The sequence below is a fragment of the Poromitra crassiceps genome (assembly GCF_964638095.1).
Source record: "Poromitra crassiceps genome assembly, chromosome: 23".
In the NCBI taxonomy this organism is placed as follows: Eukaryota; Metazoa; Chordata; class Actinopteri; order Beryciformes; family Melamphaidae; genus Poromitra; species Poromitra crassiceps.
Window position 1 is genome coordinate 16,078,868 of NC_139639.1, and position 19,630 is coordinate 16,098,497.

At 50.8% G+C, this 19,630-nt stretch overlaps 1 protein-coding gene across 1 annotated transcript in view; it reads right to left on the reverse strand.

The window, feature by feature from the left end:
• LOC310796775 (protein zyg-11 homolog) overlaps positions 1-19,630 on the reverse strand; it is a gene marked incomplete at both ends in the record, with an annotated part of 36,702 nt that overhangs the window by 6,300 nt on the left and 10,772 nt on the right. The window lies entirely within an intron of this gene.

Below are 19,630 nucleotides of genomic sequence, written 5' to 3' on the forward strand. Positions count from 1 at the left end.
TTCCATCGTTTGAATTACATTGATTGTGACTGGTTCTTTCTTGATTTCAGGGTCGTCGTGGGAAATTGAACCCAAATCCTCAGGATTGACTGGCCACATTTCTTTGGTGTCAAGTAAGAAATCAGGGCCTCTTTTCCAAGCATCACACTTGAGGAATGCTTCAGCAGAAATACTACGGGTTGCATAGTCTGCTGGGTTCTTTTTGGTGTTAACATATCGCCACTGATCGACTTCTGTGGATTCTCTGATGGCTCCAATGCGGTTTGCAACGAATGTCTGGAATCTCTTTGTGTTGTTTTTTATGTACTTTAACACAGATGTGCTGTCTGTCCAGAACACAGACTTAATTAGCGGGATCTGTAACTCTGTTTTTAACATCTTCTCAATTTTAACAGCTAACATGGCCGCAGTCAATTCCATTCTTGGGATGGTTACCTGTTTCAAAGGTGCCACCCTGGCTTTCCCAAAAACAAAGGTTTTGTGTACTGCATTTTCAGGATTCATCAAACGCAGGTAGGTTACTGTGCCGTAGCCTGCCTCGCTGGCGTCACAGAAATGATGAAGCTGAGCAGACGTAATCTCTCCAAAGTCCTTGGGTTTGATGCATCTTTCTATCCTGTAGCTCTCCATTTGCTGCAATCCAATGAGCCACTTCAGCCATGCTTTCTGATAGACATCTGGAATTGCATCATCCCATCCATATTTCAGCTTACAAAGCTCTTGCAAGATGTACTTTGCAGTGAACGTAAAGGGAGCTAGAAATCCTAGGGGATCATAAACAGAAGACACTGTAGAAAGGATTCCTCTTCTGGTGCAAGTCTGAGGTTTTAAAGCCACATGAAATTTGAAGGAATCTTCTTCGATACTCCATTCAACCCCAAGGGCTCTTTCAACAGGTAAACGTTCTTTGTCCAGATCAAGGTCCTTTACCTCTTTGGCACGCTCCTCCTCTGGAATGGAGGTCAACACAGCTCTGCTGTTACTGATGAACTTTGTTAGTCGAAAACCTCCCTCAGCACATAAAGATCTCAACTCCTCACATAGATGCATGGCTTCTTGTTCCTTTGGGACAGATTTTAAGCAGTCATCCACATAAAAGTTATTCATGACAGTGTCCACAGCTTCCTCCAAATACTGCTCCTTGTTGTTCTCTGCAGTTTTTCTTAGAGCATAACTCGCACAACTTGCTGAGGAAGTTGCACCGAAAAGATGCACTGTCATTCTGAATTCGGTCAAATTCTGCTTGAGATCACCTTTAGGCCACCACAGGAACCGAAGGAAGTTTGAATCATTTGGTGTTACTTTGACTTGGTGATACATTCCTTCTATGTCCGCCATTACAGCAATAGGTTCTTGACGAAAGCGCACGAGGACTCCCAACAGTGTGTTTGTGAGGTTTGGTCCTTGGATTAGCTCCTCGTTCAGTGAGGTCCCTTGAAATTGTGCTGAACAATCAAACACAATGCGCAACTTGCGTTTTTTAGGATGTCGTACGCCATGATGTGGCAAGTACCACACCTTCCCATCCTCTTGACTCAGCTGATCTTGGGGTACTATTTCAGCGTGTCCCTTCTGGATGACATCTTCCATGAAGCTACTGTACTCTTGATGGAAATCTGTGTCTTTGAGGAGCTTCTTCTTCAAGGTCAATGCTCGCTGTTCCGCTAGCTGGCGATTGTTTGGCATGTAGATTTCACTTTTCTTAAACGGAAGCTGTAGCTGGTAATGTCCATCTTTTAGCATGGCAGAGGAAGATACAATGTGCATAAATTGCTTGTCTTCCATGGACATTTCTGCTTTTCCTTCATAAACCCTCTCAGGGAAGTCATGGTTGAAATGTTGTTTCAAGAGTTCATCCAAGTTAACTACTGAGATTCGATGACTATGAACCTGTTCAAGTTGACCTTCAGTGCGACTGCAGCCATTTAGAAGTCCATTGATCACCCATCCTAGCTTGGTTTTAACAGCATATGGTCCGTTACCTTGACTGTTAATCACTTTCCATGGTTCCATGGTCTTAGGTGCATTTATTCCGATCAGAAGTCCAATCTCTGCTTCAATATGGGTCAATTCAACCTCCTTTAGGTACTCCCATTCTTTCAAAGCTTCTGATGTGGGAATTTGCTCCTTTGAAACCGGTATTTCTTGTTGTGTATATGTTGCTGGCAGTGCTATAAAGTCATTTCCTTCAAGGTTTGATACCTCAAGACCAGAGATTACATCAATGTTCACGGTTTTCACTTGTCCAAGTGTTTTTAACAGAATGCGTGTTTTCTTCCCTTTGGCATTCAATTGTTTTCGGAGGGCCTCGGTGCAAAATGTAGCAGAACTCCCCGGATCAAGGAAAGCGTATGTTTGCACAGTTTTGTTACTGTTTGACAGCTTTATTTTGACAGGAACGATGGCTAGTGTCTGAATGTCACCGGCCCCATTATGAGCACGCTTCTTCAATGAAACTAAAGCGCTGCTCACTGATGTCTCCTTGTCTACTGTTGGGCCAGACATATTGGAGTATTGATATTGATATTGAATTAATATTGATATTGAGTTAACAGTGATATTGAATGAAAGACATGTTGTTTGAACACTGACATTGAATGAGAGACATGTTGTTGAATACTGGCTGATCCTAGTGGAAACAGTGGGAGCACCTAACCCCCACAGACTTGGCCATTTGGGGCAATTTGAATACCACACCCGTGATAAAGCCACAGGGATGCGAGCCGATTCCTTTGTCCCACAGCAGCGAGATAAGGGGAACCAATCGGTGTGCCTAAACCACAGCAAAGACACGCCCTGCACCCCAAAACATATACAGGTTTGGAACCTGAAAACTTCAGTTCTAAGTGACTAATCGTCGCGACAGGACGTACGTTTGTGTCCCGAGACAAACCGCCCTTCCCCCCTGCTCGGACCCGAGCCGCCCAGGCCGCAACCAGGCCGACGACCTCCACATCAGGGCCAAGCCAGCTCTGATATCCTGAAACCGACCCGCATCGCCTGAGCGCCCTCAACCCGAAGAAGCGAGCTGTGAGGTTCCCCCTTTCCTCCACTGAGACGACAGCAGATGCAAGAACCCAGCGTGGCCAGCTGAGATCGACTGCCTATTCTCAACCCCCCGCTCCTGCCTCCACGGCTTCCTCTTCGGGACAAGTGGCCGCCCGCTCCACGAGCCCCTCTCCTCCCCGCTGGAGGAACCTTGCGAGTCCGACCGCAACAAACCACTGCATCTGCGTTTGCAGAGCTGAGCGAACAAGCCAAGTAAGAGACTGAATTGATCACTCACGTCCGGGCTTAGAATTGTTAGAGTTAGATGATATATATATCTTTAGATGTACATGATTAACTGATATGATACTGTGAATGAATCTGTGACTGTTTATATCTGACTGTGACTGTGGGTTATATATGCATTACTGAATCCGAGTGTTTAGACGCTAGCCAGTTACTTCTTCACCGATCCACGGAGTGGATCTAATATAGCCGACGAGCTGAGAGGAACTTGTTTCGCCAATTCAAAGTCGATTAACTAATCGTGGCGGAGTAAGAGCCTCACGGCCCTGTTTTTCATCTAGACGGTGTTATTTCTCACTCACGGGCACGTGCGCAAGCGCGTGAACGGACCCTTCCTTGCTAAATACACACACACATAGCTATTAGTCGGCTAACCGCCATTTTGTGCCGAGAACGCATTCCCTTAGTCTCCATCTTGGGCCGATCGCCATTTTGGCCCAAAAGCACACCCCCGTATCCTCCATTTTGTGTCTAGTCGGTCCTTCCGGGTCGGCCATTTTGAGAACAGACCCCTCACGCACACACACACTCACCCACACACACACACACACTCTGCCTCCCTCTAGTGTTCATCCGGTGCTTTACACTTTTGATGCAGATAAATACCCCCACCTCACATTCACCGACCATGCATTGAAATGTTTAGATGGTAACTCAGTTACAACGTGAATTCACTGACTGTATTGCCAATCCCTCTCTTTTATTTTATATATAATAAATATTGTCAACTTTTATTAGAATTCAACTGTTTCAGAGTGATTTTGTGGAATTGTGGTAAACTGTTGTCTAAGATGTAAGAACTCTCTCCTTTCAGATTAGACTAAAGGTGATTCAGATTAGGTCCGGTGATTAAGCCGGTGGTGCCCCTAGGTTAATCCTTACCAAGGATTACATATTTGATTTTAATAACTTTATGAAATATTAATAATTTTCGGATTATTAATATTTTATTTTACCTAACTAAATTCACCCAAATAACGAGCACAACATTTGGAGCCCCGCCCGAGGCATCTTTCAGGCAGAGTTTACCACAAATATCACAATTTTGACTGAAACACTGAATTACCTAAACTGCATTGTGTAACCACTGAAGCGCATGCCAAGCACTGAATGCTAATAACCTCCCGAAACAGCTTCCAGCCAGAACGAGCGGAGCCAGACAGAGCTACCACCGCTCAGACTGACACAGATTCAGACTGACACAGACAACTAACACAGTTCAATCGTTTTGATTTAAGAACCCCTTATTTCAAGCTTGCATAGCGACTAACTCCTAACATTAGGCAACGACAGTTGAATTAAAACCTGCTTATATTTAAAATTCAACAATAGGACTTTCGCAAACACAGTTTGACCACAAGCCTATTTTACGTTTGCCTCTCAAATACAAGCTATTTGACATTCAAGCTACAGGTACGAGCTCCACCTAAGCTTAAGAAGTGCACTGACTAGCAGGTAAGATGTCACAGCACAACGACCAGAGTGCTGCTGCAGAGCACTCGGCCTCGCCCGACCAGCTGTTACATGAAACGCTCATGACGGTGGTTCCTCCTAGTGATGGACAGATCGAATATCTGCGGAAGCTCACACCAGGAGAATGTGAGAAAATGTTGGAAGGAAAAGCAAAAGCCATAAAACTTGACGGTAAGGTAGACGCTACCATCCTGTCAGAGATGCTTTATCTTGTCCTCCACAGAGATACCTTTTACAGGAAAACCAACGCACAGCTGCAGGAACGAGCAGCTGAGTTGGAAACGCAAAAGGCGCGTCTGGAAGCAACAGTCGAGGACCAAGAGAGGGAAATCGATACTTGGGAAAGGAGAAACGCCCAGAGAGAGGCGGACCTAGAGAGCGAGGAGGAGAAAAGGAAAACGGGTAGGTATGCAGCCCACCAGCTTGCATGTTCGTTCATCCCCCGACAGGTCCATAACCAGGAGCAACAGGTAATCTCGCCTCCACAGGTATCCTCGTCCCACGTTGCCCAGACACCTGCTGCACCAGCGCTATCGCGCCACGGGCCCGGTGGTGAGGTCGAACCCTCACTATATACCATAGACACGCCCGCCATGCCCGAGTCCGGGGTCAGGGGACCCCGACCCCCATATGAGTCCACGCTTGTAAGGCCGTCGCGCAGGCACGAACAAGGGGGGTCGCTAACCCGTGAGAGTGGCCACAGTAAGGCCGCCTGGGAGCAACCACACTTCGAGGAGAGTAGGACCGAAGTCTCCCCTCCACCAGAGGAGGGGGGGAATAGACACAGGCGCGACCATCCCCCGCACCCACGCCCGGACGACTACCCCCCGCCCACAGGGCGGCGGGCAGACGACCACTGGCGCACCGACCGCCCGCAGGACGACTGCCCCCCGCCCGCAGGGCGGCCGGCAGACGACCGCTGGGGCCACGAACGCCGCACCGACCGCCCGCAGGACGACTACCCCCCGCCCACAGGGCGGCGGGCAGACGACCACTGGCGCACCGACCGCCCGCAGGACGACTGCCCCCCGCCCACAGGGCGGCGGGCAGACGACCACTGGCGCACCGACCGCCCGGACGACTGCCCCCCGCCCGCAGGGCGGCCGGCAGACGACCGCTGGGGCCACGAACGCCGCACCGACCGCCCGGACGACTGCCCCCCGCCCACAGGGCGGCGGGCAGACGACCGCTGGCGCGACGAACGCCACGCCGACTCCCACCCACGGGAGGAGCAACGCCGGCATGGCCAGGAGAGTAGGAGGAGCGAAGGCTACTACCAAGAGACGCCCCTCCTCTTCTCGGGTCACATGGGGCGTGGCCTATGGGCGGACGACCTCAACGACTCATCGTCATCCGACTCCGAGCCAGCGTTCACCGCGCGGGAAAGAGATGTCCGTGACCGGCGAATCGAGTCCTTCGCCAGGGACATAGAACGCTTTGACCCGGCGCACCGTGCAGCCAACATCGATCGGTACCTACGAGACGTCAGTCGTTACCTCACCAACCTGGAGCGACCTACCACGCGCGAGAGGCTCTGGTTGGTATGGAAGACCACCACGAGCACCGTCCGCGATTTCATAGACGTACTTCCCAGTCGGACTCAAAAGAGCTACCGACTCGTCTGCCGGGCCCTCCGACAGGAGTACCGCCAGTATTCTGACCCGATCATCGCGCGAAGGGCCGCCGAAGCCATCAAACAGAGAGTAGACGAAGATCCCAGAGAGTACTTCAGGCGCTTGTCAGCAGCCTACTTCCAGGGTAGAGGCCCCCCCGTCGGGGGGGGGGAGGGAGATAGGGAGTTCCTCCTCACGTACATGTCGAACCTGCACGAGAGCATACGCTCCGGTGTAGAGACTCATTGCAGGCTCCTCCAGTCCACACTGAGCTATACGCGACAGTACGCGCAGTTGGCATGGGAAGCACGACCCAAGCCAACCAGGAAACACCTAGAGACCCCCCAAGTCTACCCAGTCATGGGAGACTATCCTCAGGAAGAGGAAGCCCAGCATAGAGGAGTTTACAGCGTAGAGAAGCCAGTACCTGACCGTCTCACCCTAGAGGGCGACGAGGTGCCCCAGGTCCGGAAGCCCACCGCTCCTCGACACCCTGCACCCTCACACTTAAAAGACAGGCAGCCCAGCCATCGAGGTAGGGGTAGGAAGCAGGAAAGGGGGGGAAAAAACAACCAGGGACGCTCCTGGCAGGGCCAGGACTGGGTACAGAACCAATCAGGGAGAGCTCACCATCCTAATCAGGGACGGCAGTGGCAGAACCAAGAGTGGGAACAGAACCAGCCAGGGAACTCCTACCACCCCAGTCAGGGACGCTCTTGGCACAATCAGGACTGGGTACAGAACCAATCAGGGAAAGCTCACCATCCTAATCAGGGACGGCAGTGGCACAATCAGGAGTGGGAACAGAACCAATCAGGGAATTCCTACCACCCCAGTCAGGAACGGCACTGGCAGAACCAGGACCAGTCAGGTAAAAAATCGTACAAACCCGACCAGTATAAGAACCAGTCAGGGGACGACACCGACGGTAGGGATAGGCGAACAACCGCGGACAACCAGTCGACCCGAGACGCGCTGAACGCTTTAAGTGACACGGTAAAATCGCTCCTTGACAAAGACAGACCAGCTGACCCCAAGGGGGGGCCACACAAACCCCCATCCGCATGACTAGGCCGAGAGCCTCCACCCGCCGCCAAAGTTTACTTTGTCGAATGGGGGAGGGGACCTCAGGGACCTAAACCGCTCCCCAACACCACTTCTCCACTTCCTCCTCACCAGTCTTCCCTAACCTTCCTGGGTGACCTTGTCCGCAAGGGAAACGCCCACCGCATCTACACCCCGGTTCTTGTAGGAGGGTGCATTCGCACCCTCGCCCTATTAGACTCAGGCTCCGAAATCAGCTTGATGTGCGCCAACACCTTCGCGACAATCCAAAAAGCCATGCTCGCAGCCAATAGATCGCCCCGGATCGAGCCTTGCAATGTTAGCATCACCAGCTACACTCAAGACCGATCCCCCATCATCCAACGGGCCCGTCTTGATGTCGCTTTCCAAGGGATGGCTCTGAACCACCCTATCCACATCTGTCTCCTTGATACTGAGCCACTCCTCATTGGCCAGGATCTCCTGGACCGGCTGGGTCCGCTCATTGACTGCCACGGCAACCGCATTTGGGCCCAGGTCCCAACGCCAAAACCCCTGGCGACAACAGGCCCCCGGCCTGTGTCAGACAACCAAGTCACGGTCGTCACGGAGGTCGAAACGCCCCGCCCGGCAAACCACCGTGCGGGTGAACCCTCCGTGCCGCCACTGCAGCCGCAACTGCAGGACCACCCGTCGTTCTTATGCTCACTGGTCAACTCCGACACCAACCTGTACAGCCCCCGCCTTGTCGGCGGCGTGCGCGTGAATGACAGGGAGGTCCCGGAGGCAATCCTGGCTCTGTGGTCGGAGAAATCCGTCATTAGCCAAGAATTGTACGATGACCTGTGTAAACAGGATCTGCTTCTCCCCGCATTCGCCATGCGAACCCATCGCCTTCTTTCCGCTGAGTCACCTCAGACCCTTCTTAAGGCAATCGGCGTGTGCGCTCTCACGATACAGATTGGACGGAAGCGGGTAGAACACTTCATGAGCGTAGTGCCCCGGCTTCAAACCCCACTCTGCGTGGGGGCAGACCTACTGGTCAGACTTGGCGCCCAATTGGACACAGTTAACCAAATCCTTTGGTCCCGGGCCGACGCCGCGAACCACCCATTGACCTGCGAACCTGAACGCATGACGTCAGGGCAAACCATCCCACAGGCATGTCAGGTCATATGCGAGTTCCGCGTCACGGTCCCGGCTCGAACCGCGAGTGTCCCCATCCGCCTGGTCATCAGCCCTGGGCAAACCATACCCGGCAAACAGTCATTCTTCCAGCCACTGCCCCGCTTCTGGGAGATGAACTTGACGATCTGCGGCACTCCGTTCCTTGAACTGGACAATCGTTCAGCCTACATCTTGGTGCAGAACCTGACTTACGCACCCATCCAAGTCCCGACTCGACAACCACTGGGAATGCTAGTCGACAGCTCTTTTCATGACTTTGAACTGACGGTCCCAGTCATGGGAGACCTGCCCGTGTCCCTCGCTCGGGACGACACGTCCAGCGCAACCCTTTTCACGTATCCGACAAAAATGATCACAGTGACACGTCACGAAACCTTCCCCGACGAAGTAGTTCATAGCACGTCACTCAATGACAAGGGCGACCTCGTCGTGTATGCCCTCACGGCCCGGCCCGGGCCTGACGATCCGGGCCCGGAGCACACGCCGCCGCCGCCCGACGAACCCTACCCTGGGTTCGAGTCTGAAGTCGAACAGCAGATCGCGAAAGTGGACGCGCTGACGACTGAAGACGAGAGGGACGAGTTACGAAAGTTGTTCCACCATTTCCTGCCGATCTTCTCCAGGGACGCGCTCGACTGCGGGGTAACCGAACTTCACACGGTCCGCATCCCAACTGATCCAAACGCGCCTCCCACCTTCGTACGTCAGTACAGGATCCCACTAGCCGCGTACGAGTCAATTCAAGAGATCCTGGATCAGCTACTGGAGAAACAGATCATAAGGGAGTGTAACTCTACCTACAACTCGCCTATCTGGCCTGTTTTGAAACCATCCGGTAAGTGGAGATTGACGATCGATTATCGACCACTGAACAAACAGGTACCGCTTTCCCGCTGGCCCATGATCCACCTGGACCAGGAGCTCCCTAAGCAAAAGGGAGCCCGCTTCTTCTCCACGGTGGACGTGGCTAACGGTTTCTGGACCATGAAGGTCGACACAGCAGACCAGTACAAACTGGCCTTCTCTTTCTGTAACCGCCAATACACCTGGAATCGGTGCCCCTTCGGGTATTCAAACAGCCCCGCTGAGTTCAACATCTTTCTCCACAAAGCAATGAGCGATGCCGCCGCCCGCGGGAACCTCATTTACGTGGATGATATCTTGATGCGAAGCCACACCTTCCAGGAACACTTGGCAGAGATCCACCACGTGCTTGACCAACTTGCTGCCGCTGGGGCCAAATTGGCAGTCGCCAAAGGCCAGTGGTGCCGTACCAAAGTCGAGTACGTGGGTCTGACAGTGGGCGCAGAGGGCATCGAACCCCAAGCCGGGAGAATTCGGGCCATCCAAGATATCAAAGCCCCCACCAACCTAACAGAGGTCCAAAGCTTCTTAGGCGTTTGCAACTACTCGCGGCAATTCATCGAAGAGTACGCAGAGGTCGCAAAACCCCTCACGGAGCTCACTCGGAAAGACAACCCCTTTCAGTGGGGAGAGCCACAACAGCGGTCTTTCCTCCTGATGAAGGAGAAACTGTGCACTGCACCTTGTCTGGCCTATCCGGATAAAGACAAAGAGTTCTTCTTGGAGGCAGGCTTCTCCTCCCTTTGCCTCAGTGCCGCTCTGGCACAGAAATATGACACTGACAGACGCGTCGTTGCATACGCAAGCCGACCGCTGAACGACGTCGAGGTCAAGTTCTCGGACTGCGAAAAGTCCCTCTTAACCACCGTATGGGCTGTGGAACACTTCCGCAGTTACATCGGGGGCCAAAAGGTGGTCATCGAGACCTGCCACCAACCCGTCACCTTCCTGAACAGCCAACGGCTGAGGGAAGGACGCGTGTCGAACAGTCGCGTTGCATCGTGGATGATGGCATTACAGGGTTATGACATCGAGATCAAGTACGCCCAGAACCACAAGATGGCACTGGGGCAGGGCTTGTCCGAATGTCAACACTGCGAGTGCGAGAGCGAAGCAAGCATGCAACCTCCGCTCGCCCCCACGCCAACGCTTCCATCCGACCACCATTACCACGACGACAATGCCTGCACAGGCCTCCCCAAGGTCTACATTGATGGCTGCGCTTTCCATCACGAGAACCAAGCCCGGGCCGGCGCGGGCGTGGTGTGGGTGAACCACAAGATGGCCGAACCCGATCACTACCAACTCGGCCCTAAAACCAGTCAGTATGCGGAAGTCGCAGCGGTACTCATTACACTCCAGCAGGCCGCCAGGCAGGCCGTGAGACAGCTGGTAATATGTTCTGACTCCAACTACGCCCGCCACAGCTTTGTCTCACACTTCCCCTCGTGGAAAGCAAAGGGCATGAAAAATGTCCGCAACAAAGAGGTCAAACATTCTGAGCTTTTCTTGGCGTGCGACCGCCTCGTCGCAGAGCAGGGAATGACCGTGTACTGGAAGAAGGTCAAAGGTCATTCCCAAACGTCAGGACCTGACAAGGACGGTAACGACGAAGCCGACCGCCTAGCCAAACTAGGAGCTGAACAGGGCACACCTTGGGAGTTTCAGGACGACTGGCTCCCGGTCACACAGGCCCACGCCGTTAACGCCATCACGCGACAGCAGGCAAGCGGTCAGAAAGACACTCCCACGACCTGTCTCCAGGCCGTGTACCTAGGTCGTCAACCCGACGACACAGACTTGGCTGACATGCAAGAGCGAGATCCAGCCATTCGAGCTATCAAACGGACTGTTCTCCTCTCAGGGAACAGTCCTGAGGCTGGGTCACCAGCCCCAGACGACTCAGAGGAGCTTCGAGCTCTCCGCCACCAACTCCCCTATCTCAGGATGGAGGGAGACCTACTGGTCCACTCAGACTGCGAGCTGGCAGCCGCAAAATGGGTGGTACCCGCCGACCATAGGGGGGTGATGCTGAGTCACGCCCACGACCTCCCCGTCGGAGGACACCGAGGGTACAAAGCTACCCTGGAAACGATCCGACAAGTCGCCTATTGGCCACACATGTCCAGCGACGTCAAAGCGTACGTCCAAGGGTGTCTCGTGTGTAGCCAATTTCAGCCGTCGCACCCGCTGAACCGAGCTCCTCTCCAGAAGAGGGGGGTGAAGTTCCCGTGGTCCCACCTCCAGATCGACTGGGTCGGACCGGTACCGAAGTCATCTCGAGGTAACAAGTACCTCCTTTCGGTCACATGCGCGTTCACAAAATGGGTCGAATGCCTTCCGGCTACTAACGACACCGCAGTCACAACCGCGCTTCTGCTTCTGAACCACGTGTTCAGCCGGTGGGGTCTTCCCCTCTCTATCGACTCCGATAGAGGCACCCACTTCACCGCCGCCGTGACAACGTCACTATGCAACCTTCTGGGCATAGAGGTAAAGTTTCACATCTCCCACCACCCCGAATCCTCGGGCCAGGTCGAACGAGCGAACCGCACAGTCGTTCACATACTTAAGAAGTACGTGAGCGAGAGCGGAAGAGACTGGGACGTGAAACTTCCCCTAGTGTTGATGGCCATCAGGGCCACACCGCACCGCGCTACGAGGGTCACTCCTTTCGAGATGATGACAGGACGCGAAATGACTCTTCCGCTACACCTCCTGTACCACCCCGAGGACATCAGTGTCGCAACCGCATACACAGCAACCCAGTATGTAACCGACTTGAGGGCCCACCTCAGGTCCACGTTCGCGTGGGCCCAGACAAACTTGGAGGCTAGCGCCAAGGGAGCCAAGGCCTACTACGATAGGAAGGCATCCCAACGCGAGTACGAAGTAGGTGACCAAGTCTTCTATTTCATTTTCGACAAGCCCGTGGGGGTCTCTAAGAAATTCCTCCCCAGCTGGGCAGGACCCTACGAGGTCATGCGAAAACTCTCCCCAGTGGCCTACCAAATCAAAATCGTGCGCTCAAGGCGCCCACCGGTCCTGAAATGGGTGCATGCGAACCAAATCAAGCCCCATCGACCACACCCATCTCCAAGGGGGGGGCCAAGCCCAACCCCGGAGGAGGTGAACACAACTTCATAGGGTAGCCAGGAAGTGCATGCCCACTCACTCCTCAAGCATGCACTAACCACTAACCTAGGTCCTCCAAAACCCTAGCGTTAGTAACCCAGGTCCTCTGATTTGTTCCAGGATGAAGCTCTCATGGGTCCTCTGCATTTTCCTCGCACTAAAAGCCAGTCTACCACACGAGGTGGTCGAACCCGGACCACCGACTGGCATAGTCCTACAGGGGGTCCCCGGACTCCTGCTCACCCGCTGCCGCATCTACACCCAGAGAGTGTACGTGCGCTTAGACCCCTGGGACGTGTACCGTAAGCACGGCCCCGCACCCCGACTCACTGAAGGTAGGCCCAGCGCTACCCAGGTCCAAGACACGGTGGATCACGCAAAGCAGACCACCGAACACATCCTCGAGCAACTCCAGAAATTCCTGGTGACCGAGAAAGATTTGAGTGGGCACAAACGCCCCAAGCGGTTCCTGGGGGGTCTCCTCATGATAGCCGCTGCCGTGGGTTCCCTGTTCTCAGTGGGGGTCTCCGCAACCAACGCAGTCAGCATCAACACGCTGCAACGACACATGAGCGAACTAGAGGGTGAAATGCCAGAGATCCGAGAGAGCCTCATTCTCCAACAAAAACTAGCACAGGACCTCAGTAAAACCCTTCAGGGCACTCTAGTTGCTGTGAACCTCCATTCTGTCCTCATTAACCGCACTGCCCACGCCCTGCAGACTCTAACCGACGTAGTCCGAGAGGACATGACCTTGGTGCGCGCGACCAGAGACTTGATGCAAGACCTTACCCGGGAGATAGCCTCCTCAGTCACCAGTCTGAGCGGGGGTAACATACCCCCCTACCTGGTCTCCCTATCTCTGGTTGAACAAATCTTAAAATCCGCCACGACCACCGTGGTCCAATCCTCTCAGGTACACTTGGCATATAGTCTTGGCAGTGCTATCCCAATCTTCGTAGACCCCCAGCGTCTAGAAATAGGATTCCTTATCAACCTACCAATCATTGAACAACAAAACATATACAGGTTGAAAACAGTGTTGAATGTTGGTTTCTGGAAGGGCGACACCCACGTGCACCTTGAGACACCAACCTTCATCGCGTACCACCCAGAGGACCCCTCGCTCACTCTCGTACCCAACCTAAACATGTGTGTCAAAACAAAGGACATCCACTGGGTTTGCCCAGGCAATCCCTTCATCAGAGATGTCACCAAGTATCTCTGCGGCCTGAGAGCCGGATCCACTGAGCAAAAATGCAAAGGCAGCATGTCCATTAAGGACGAGGGAATGGGTACCAGAGTAGAGCAAGCCGGTGACCGATGGCTCCTGAACACACCTGCCACCGAAGCCCTAATGTCACATGAGCGCCATGACACAGTCACTAAACTGAGCCTGCCGAATCAGACCATGTTCCTCCCAGTTCCCCAGGGAGCCACGGTACATATCGATGACACTGTCCTCCATTATCTCAACCCCGACAGACATGACGTGGACATTGAGATAATGGACGCATTCCAAGGTCACAATCTCACGATTGGGGACACCCTTCAACAGCAACTCCTGGCTGAAGGGACCAAGCGAGTCCAGTTCAGCATCAAGCCGACGGGACTCACTACCACATTTGCCCAACACGCAAGCCGCCCATCGCAGTACCAAGAGCACCCCATCAGTCTGATCGCTATTGGCCTCCTCCTTAGTGGCTGGGTCATCACCGCGTTTCTCGCATACATAATGTACAAATACATCCAGAAGCTGCAAGCTAAGCTAGAGTCCTACACTGCCGCAACACCACGCTTCGCCCTCCTACCAGGAGAAGGTACCTTAGCTAGCCCACAGCGTCATTAGAAACCCCACTACCTCACACCCCTTCTCTCCCTTCCCCTTTATGCAAATCGTGTAAAAACGAAGAGCTAAATGACCAAGATAGAGAACCGGGCCCAGGCCCTGCCTAGAAAACTTGAAGTATGACAATCTGAATGTATTGCTTCGTGTGATGTAGACTAGTATGACAATCTGAATGTATTTTTTGTGTGATATAGTATAGGATGACAATCTGAATGTATTGTTTGTGTGATATAGAATGATAGAATAACTTGAGAAAAGTCCTGCCCGGACACAGGTGATCTGCCCGGACTTGAGCCCACATAGGACCACATAGCGTAGGACCTAACGAACTTGCTCCTTTCAGCCTCACGGACTAGGCAACCAATGGGTCGCCACCCGCAGGCCGCATGGCCCTGGAGATGCTTTAAAGACTGTGCCAGAACACACCCTTTCAACCATCGGGGGGATGTTGGGCCAGACATATTGGAGTATTGATATTGATATTGAATTAATATTGATATTGAGTTAACAGTGATATTGAATGAAAGACATGTTGTTTGAACACTGACATTGAATGAGAGACATGTTGTTGAATACTGGCTGATCCTAGTGGAAACAGTGGGAGCACCTAACCCCCACAGACTTGGCCATTTGGGGCAATTTGAATACCACACCCGTGATAAAGCCACAGGGATGCGAGCCGATTCCTTTGTCCCACAGCAGCGAGATAAGGGGAACCAATCGGTGTGCCTAAACCACAGCAAAGACACGCCCTGCACCCCAAAACATATACAGGTTTGGAACCTGAAAACTTCAGTTCTAAGTGACTAATCGTCGCGACAGGACGTACGTTTGTGTCCCGAGACAAACCGCCCTTCCCCCCTGCTCGGACCCGAGCCGCCCAGGCCGCAACCAGGCCGACGACCTCCACATCAGGGCCAAGCCAGCTCTGATATCCTGAAACCGACCCGCATCGCCTGAGCGCCCTCAACCCGAAGAAGCGAGCTGTGAGGTTCCCCCTTTCCTCCACTGAGACGACAGCAGATGCAAGAACCCAGCGTGGCCAGCTGAGATCGACTGCCTATTCTCAACCCCCCGCTCCTGCCTCCACGGCTTCCTCTTCGGGACAAGCGGCCGCCCGCTCCACGAGCCCCTCTCCTCCCCGCTGGAGGAACCTTGCGAGTCCGACCGCAACAAACCACTGCATCTGCGTTTGCAGAGCTGAGCGAACAAGCCAAGTAAGAGACTGAATTGATCACTCACGTCCGGGCTTAGAATTGTTAGAGTTAGATGATATATATATCTTTAGATGTACATGATTAACTGATATGATACTGTGAATGAATCTGTGACTGTTTATATCTGACTGTGACTGTGGGTTATATATGCATTACTGAATCCGAGTGTTTAGACGCTAGCCAGTTACTTCTTCACCGATCCACGGAGTGGATCTAATATAGCCGACGAGCTGAGAGGAACTTGTTTCGCCAATTCAAAGTCGATTAACTAATCGTGGCGGAGTAAGAGCCTCACGGCCCTGTTTTTCATCTAGACGGTGTTATTTCTCACTCACGGGCACGTGCGCAAGCGCGTGAACGGACCCTTCCTTGCTAAATACACACACACATAGCTATTAGTCGGCTAACCGCCATTTTGTGCCGAGAACGCATTCCCTTAGTCTCCATCTTGGGCCGATCGCCATTTTGGCCCAAAAGCACACCCCCGTATCCTCCATTTTGTGTCTAGTCGGTCCTTCCGGGTCGGCCATTTTGAGAACAGACCCCTCACGCACACACACACTCACCCACACACACACACACACTCTGCCTCCCTCTAGTGTTCATCCGGTGCTTTACACTTTTGATGCAGATAAATACCCCCACCTCACATTCACCGACCATGCATTGAAATGTTTAGATGGTAACTCAGTTACAACGTGAATTCACTGACTGTATTGCCAATCCCTCTCTTTTATTTTATATATAATAAATATTGTCAACTTTTATTAGAATTCAACTGTTTCAGAGTGATTTTGTGGAATTGTGGTAAACTGTTGTCTAAGATGTAAGAACTCTCTCCTTTCAGATTAGACTAAAGGTGATTCAGATTAGGTCCGGTGATTAAGCCGGTGGTGCCCCTAGGTTAATCCTTACCAAGGATTACATATTTGATTTTAATAACTTTATGAAATATTAATAATTTTCGGATTATTAATATTTTATTTTACCTAACTAAATTCACCCAAATAACGAGCACAACACTACGATGCTTGCATCTTCTTTTTTGTTTTCTTCTGATTTCTTTCTTTCAATGTGTAAGATTGTGGGGTGTTTTAATGCACAGAGCTTGCAGCTCAGTCTCTTTCTACAATCCTTGCTTATATGTCCTTTATTAACGCACCCAAAACAAATACCGTTTGCTTTAAAGAAATCAACTTTCTCTGTGTGTTTCTTCTTGTTTAACTCTTTGCAGGCTTCTGTCATATGATCTTTCTTGCAGTACAGACATATCTTGATTTGTGGAGCTGGGCTTTGAACTGCTTCTTCTGTTGTTACTGTAGCAAAGCTGCTGCTCTTACGTGCTACTGAGTCAAACTTCATTTTAGGAAGTTTTCTTTTGTCTTCTTTTGGTATTACATCCTGAATATTCCCAAACAGTGGGTCAGACGCCATGTTTGATTGTCTTTCAATGAAGTCAACAAGTTTTTTGAACTTTACTCTCTTCTTGGTGTGCTCATAATGACCATAAGCCACACTCCTCCATCTTTCTCTGAGCTTAAAGGGAAGTTTTGAGACAACTGTTCTCATGTGGGATGCATTGTTCATATCACTCAGAGCATCAATGTCCATCATAGCATTGCAGCAACTCCTCATAAACAGGGCGTACTCCTGTAGTGCTGTTCGGTCTTCAGATTTGAGTATTGGCCAATTCAAAGCCTTTTCCTGATAAGCAGAAGCAATGAGCACATCATTTCCATAATGTTGCTGCAGTAGTTGCTTTGCTTTCTTATATCCCTTTTTGGGCTTCATATGTACAACATGGACAACTTCTGACAAGTACTTTAGGTTGGCCCGCTGTGTATTGTTCTAAAAAGAACAATCGGTCTCGATCATTACTTGTTTTATCTTCAATACAATGCTCGATGGTGCGAATGAAAGTCATGAAGTGAAGAGGGTTGCCTTTAAAAACAGGAATTTCTCTTGATGGTAGAGTCGAAAGCCGTTGTTCTTTAATAAGCATTTCTGTTATTTCGTTCTGCTTCAGCATGATTTTTACCATATCGCTATCTGATTTGCTCTTGACCATAGTAGTGTGTGTTTTACCTTGCGGTAGCAGACCATGCTGTTTGCTCATTGTGGTTTTAGCTTGCATTTGCAACTGCTGACCACTAGGGGCATTTTGGAGGGGTTTTGGCTTGACATAGCTGCGTTTCTTTGTAATGTTACCATGTAAGTATACACCAGCACCATCATCGTCCTCCTCCTCTTCCTCATCACAGTCATCATCATCATAATCTTCAGCCACTTTATCATCATCATCATCATCATCGTCATCATCGTCATCATCATCTTCATCATCGTCGTCATCATCATCGAAATTGAGGTCAGCCTCAGTGACATGCATGTGTTGTGAATGCACATTGCTCCTTTCTTCCTGTTCATCATATACTTTAATTTTGGCATTTGCCGCAGCCAGCTCAGTATTAAGCATCAGCATTTCCTTTTCTGCTTTCAATTCTGCAGCCCTTTGAGCCAGCTGAGCTTCTTCCCTTTCCAGTGCTTGTTTGGCTTTAAGACCTTCAGCTTGGGCAAAGAGAGCGGCCCTTTCTGCTTCGGCCTTTCGTCTAGCAGATGAAGCTGTAGATATTTTGCTTAATTTACTGACTATTCCAACAGAAACAGCAGAAAGGTGGTCTGTTTGGTCTGGTTGTTGCTCCTCAATTGCTGTCGCATCTTGTAACCATTTCCTGGTAACAATTTGAAATTCTTTGAACTGAGCAATCTTTGGTATATACCACTGATTGTGTTCAATGTCTCTGATTTCTTCTGAAAGTACATTATACATTTCCAGCTGAGACTGTGCAAATTCATCAATGAGTTCATTATAAAACGTATACAATTGCTGGATAAGTTCCAGATTGTCGTATTCCACCATAAGAGATTCTATTTGATTCCTTTTAGCTGTTAGTTTCTTAAACTTTGCACTTCTTGCCTTCTTCAGCTTCTCAATTTTTGCTTGCAAACCCTTTTCAGTTAATCTGGGTACTCTCTTTTGCCCATCTTTTGCAGACACATCTTCAACATTCTCGTCTGTGCTCGGCACATTTTCCAAAGCAGCTTTTTCCCCAGAATCTTCAGTTTGAACAACTTCAACTCCGGCTTTACCATCTTTACTAGACATCTTTAAATAATATCGAGTCAAATACAATTAATGGCGTCGTCACAGAACGGCAGCTGCTATATCATTAACGTTAATTTGAAACATTGACCACTTCAGTGGCAACGTTCAATCCAAATGGAGAGATCCAGCACGTAACGTTAATAGTGAACAGATATAATTGCGACATCAAACGGCTTCTCCGTACAATGAAATGTCACAACTTCCAAGTGCATCCAGTCCACTTCATAAACGTGCACAAACTTCTTCATTTAATGATACAAGCAGTCATCCAGTTATGATCCATTAACATCCATTATTATTCATAGCGATGTCCAATATCAATCCTTCCTTTCCAGTCCGTATGCTTCAGAGGTGTTTTTCAACTTTTGTTACGACTTTCAACAGGGAGACGTTTTAAGACGGACTTGTTTCCAACACGCTAATCCTCTGGTTCACTTACTTGATGAGATGGCTTGATTGAAGGTCTGTAGATAGGTCTTGGCAAGGTGTATGAGTGTGGAAGTGCATGCTATTAGCTACATTAACAAAATTAAGGCTCAATGCATGCATCTAAAACATGATGTGGATTTCTTAAACGTTCAACAAAAAGCGACTTTAGTTCCAAACAAAAATACTAAAGCGTTTGCGTGCGGTTTACTTGATACTTGCGGTTGAAAAACATTATCTGTCTGGCATCTCAAACCCAGCCAGCCGCAGGTGTGTCAAATCAAAAATCAGTCTTGCTGTCCGACGCACAGTGATTGCATCATCACGCGCCCCCAACTAAGCGCCTTGTAGTTCTTTTTATAAA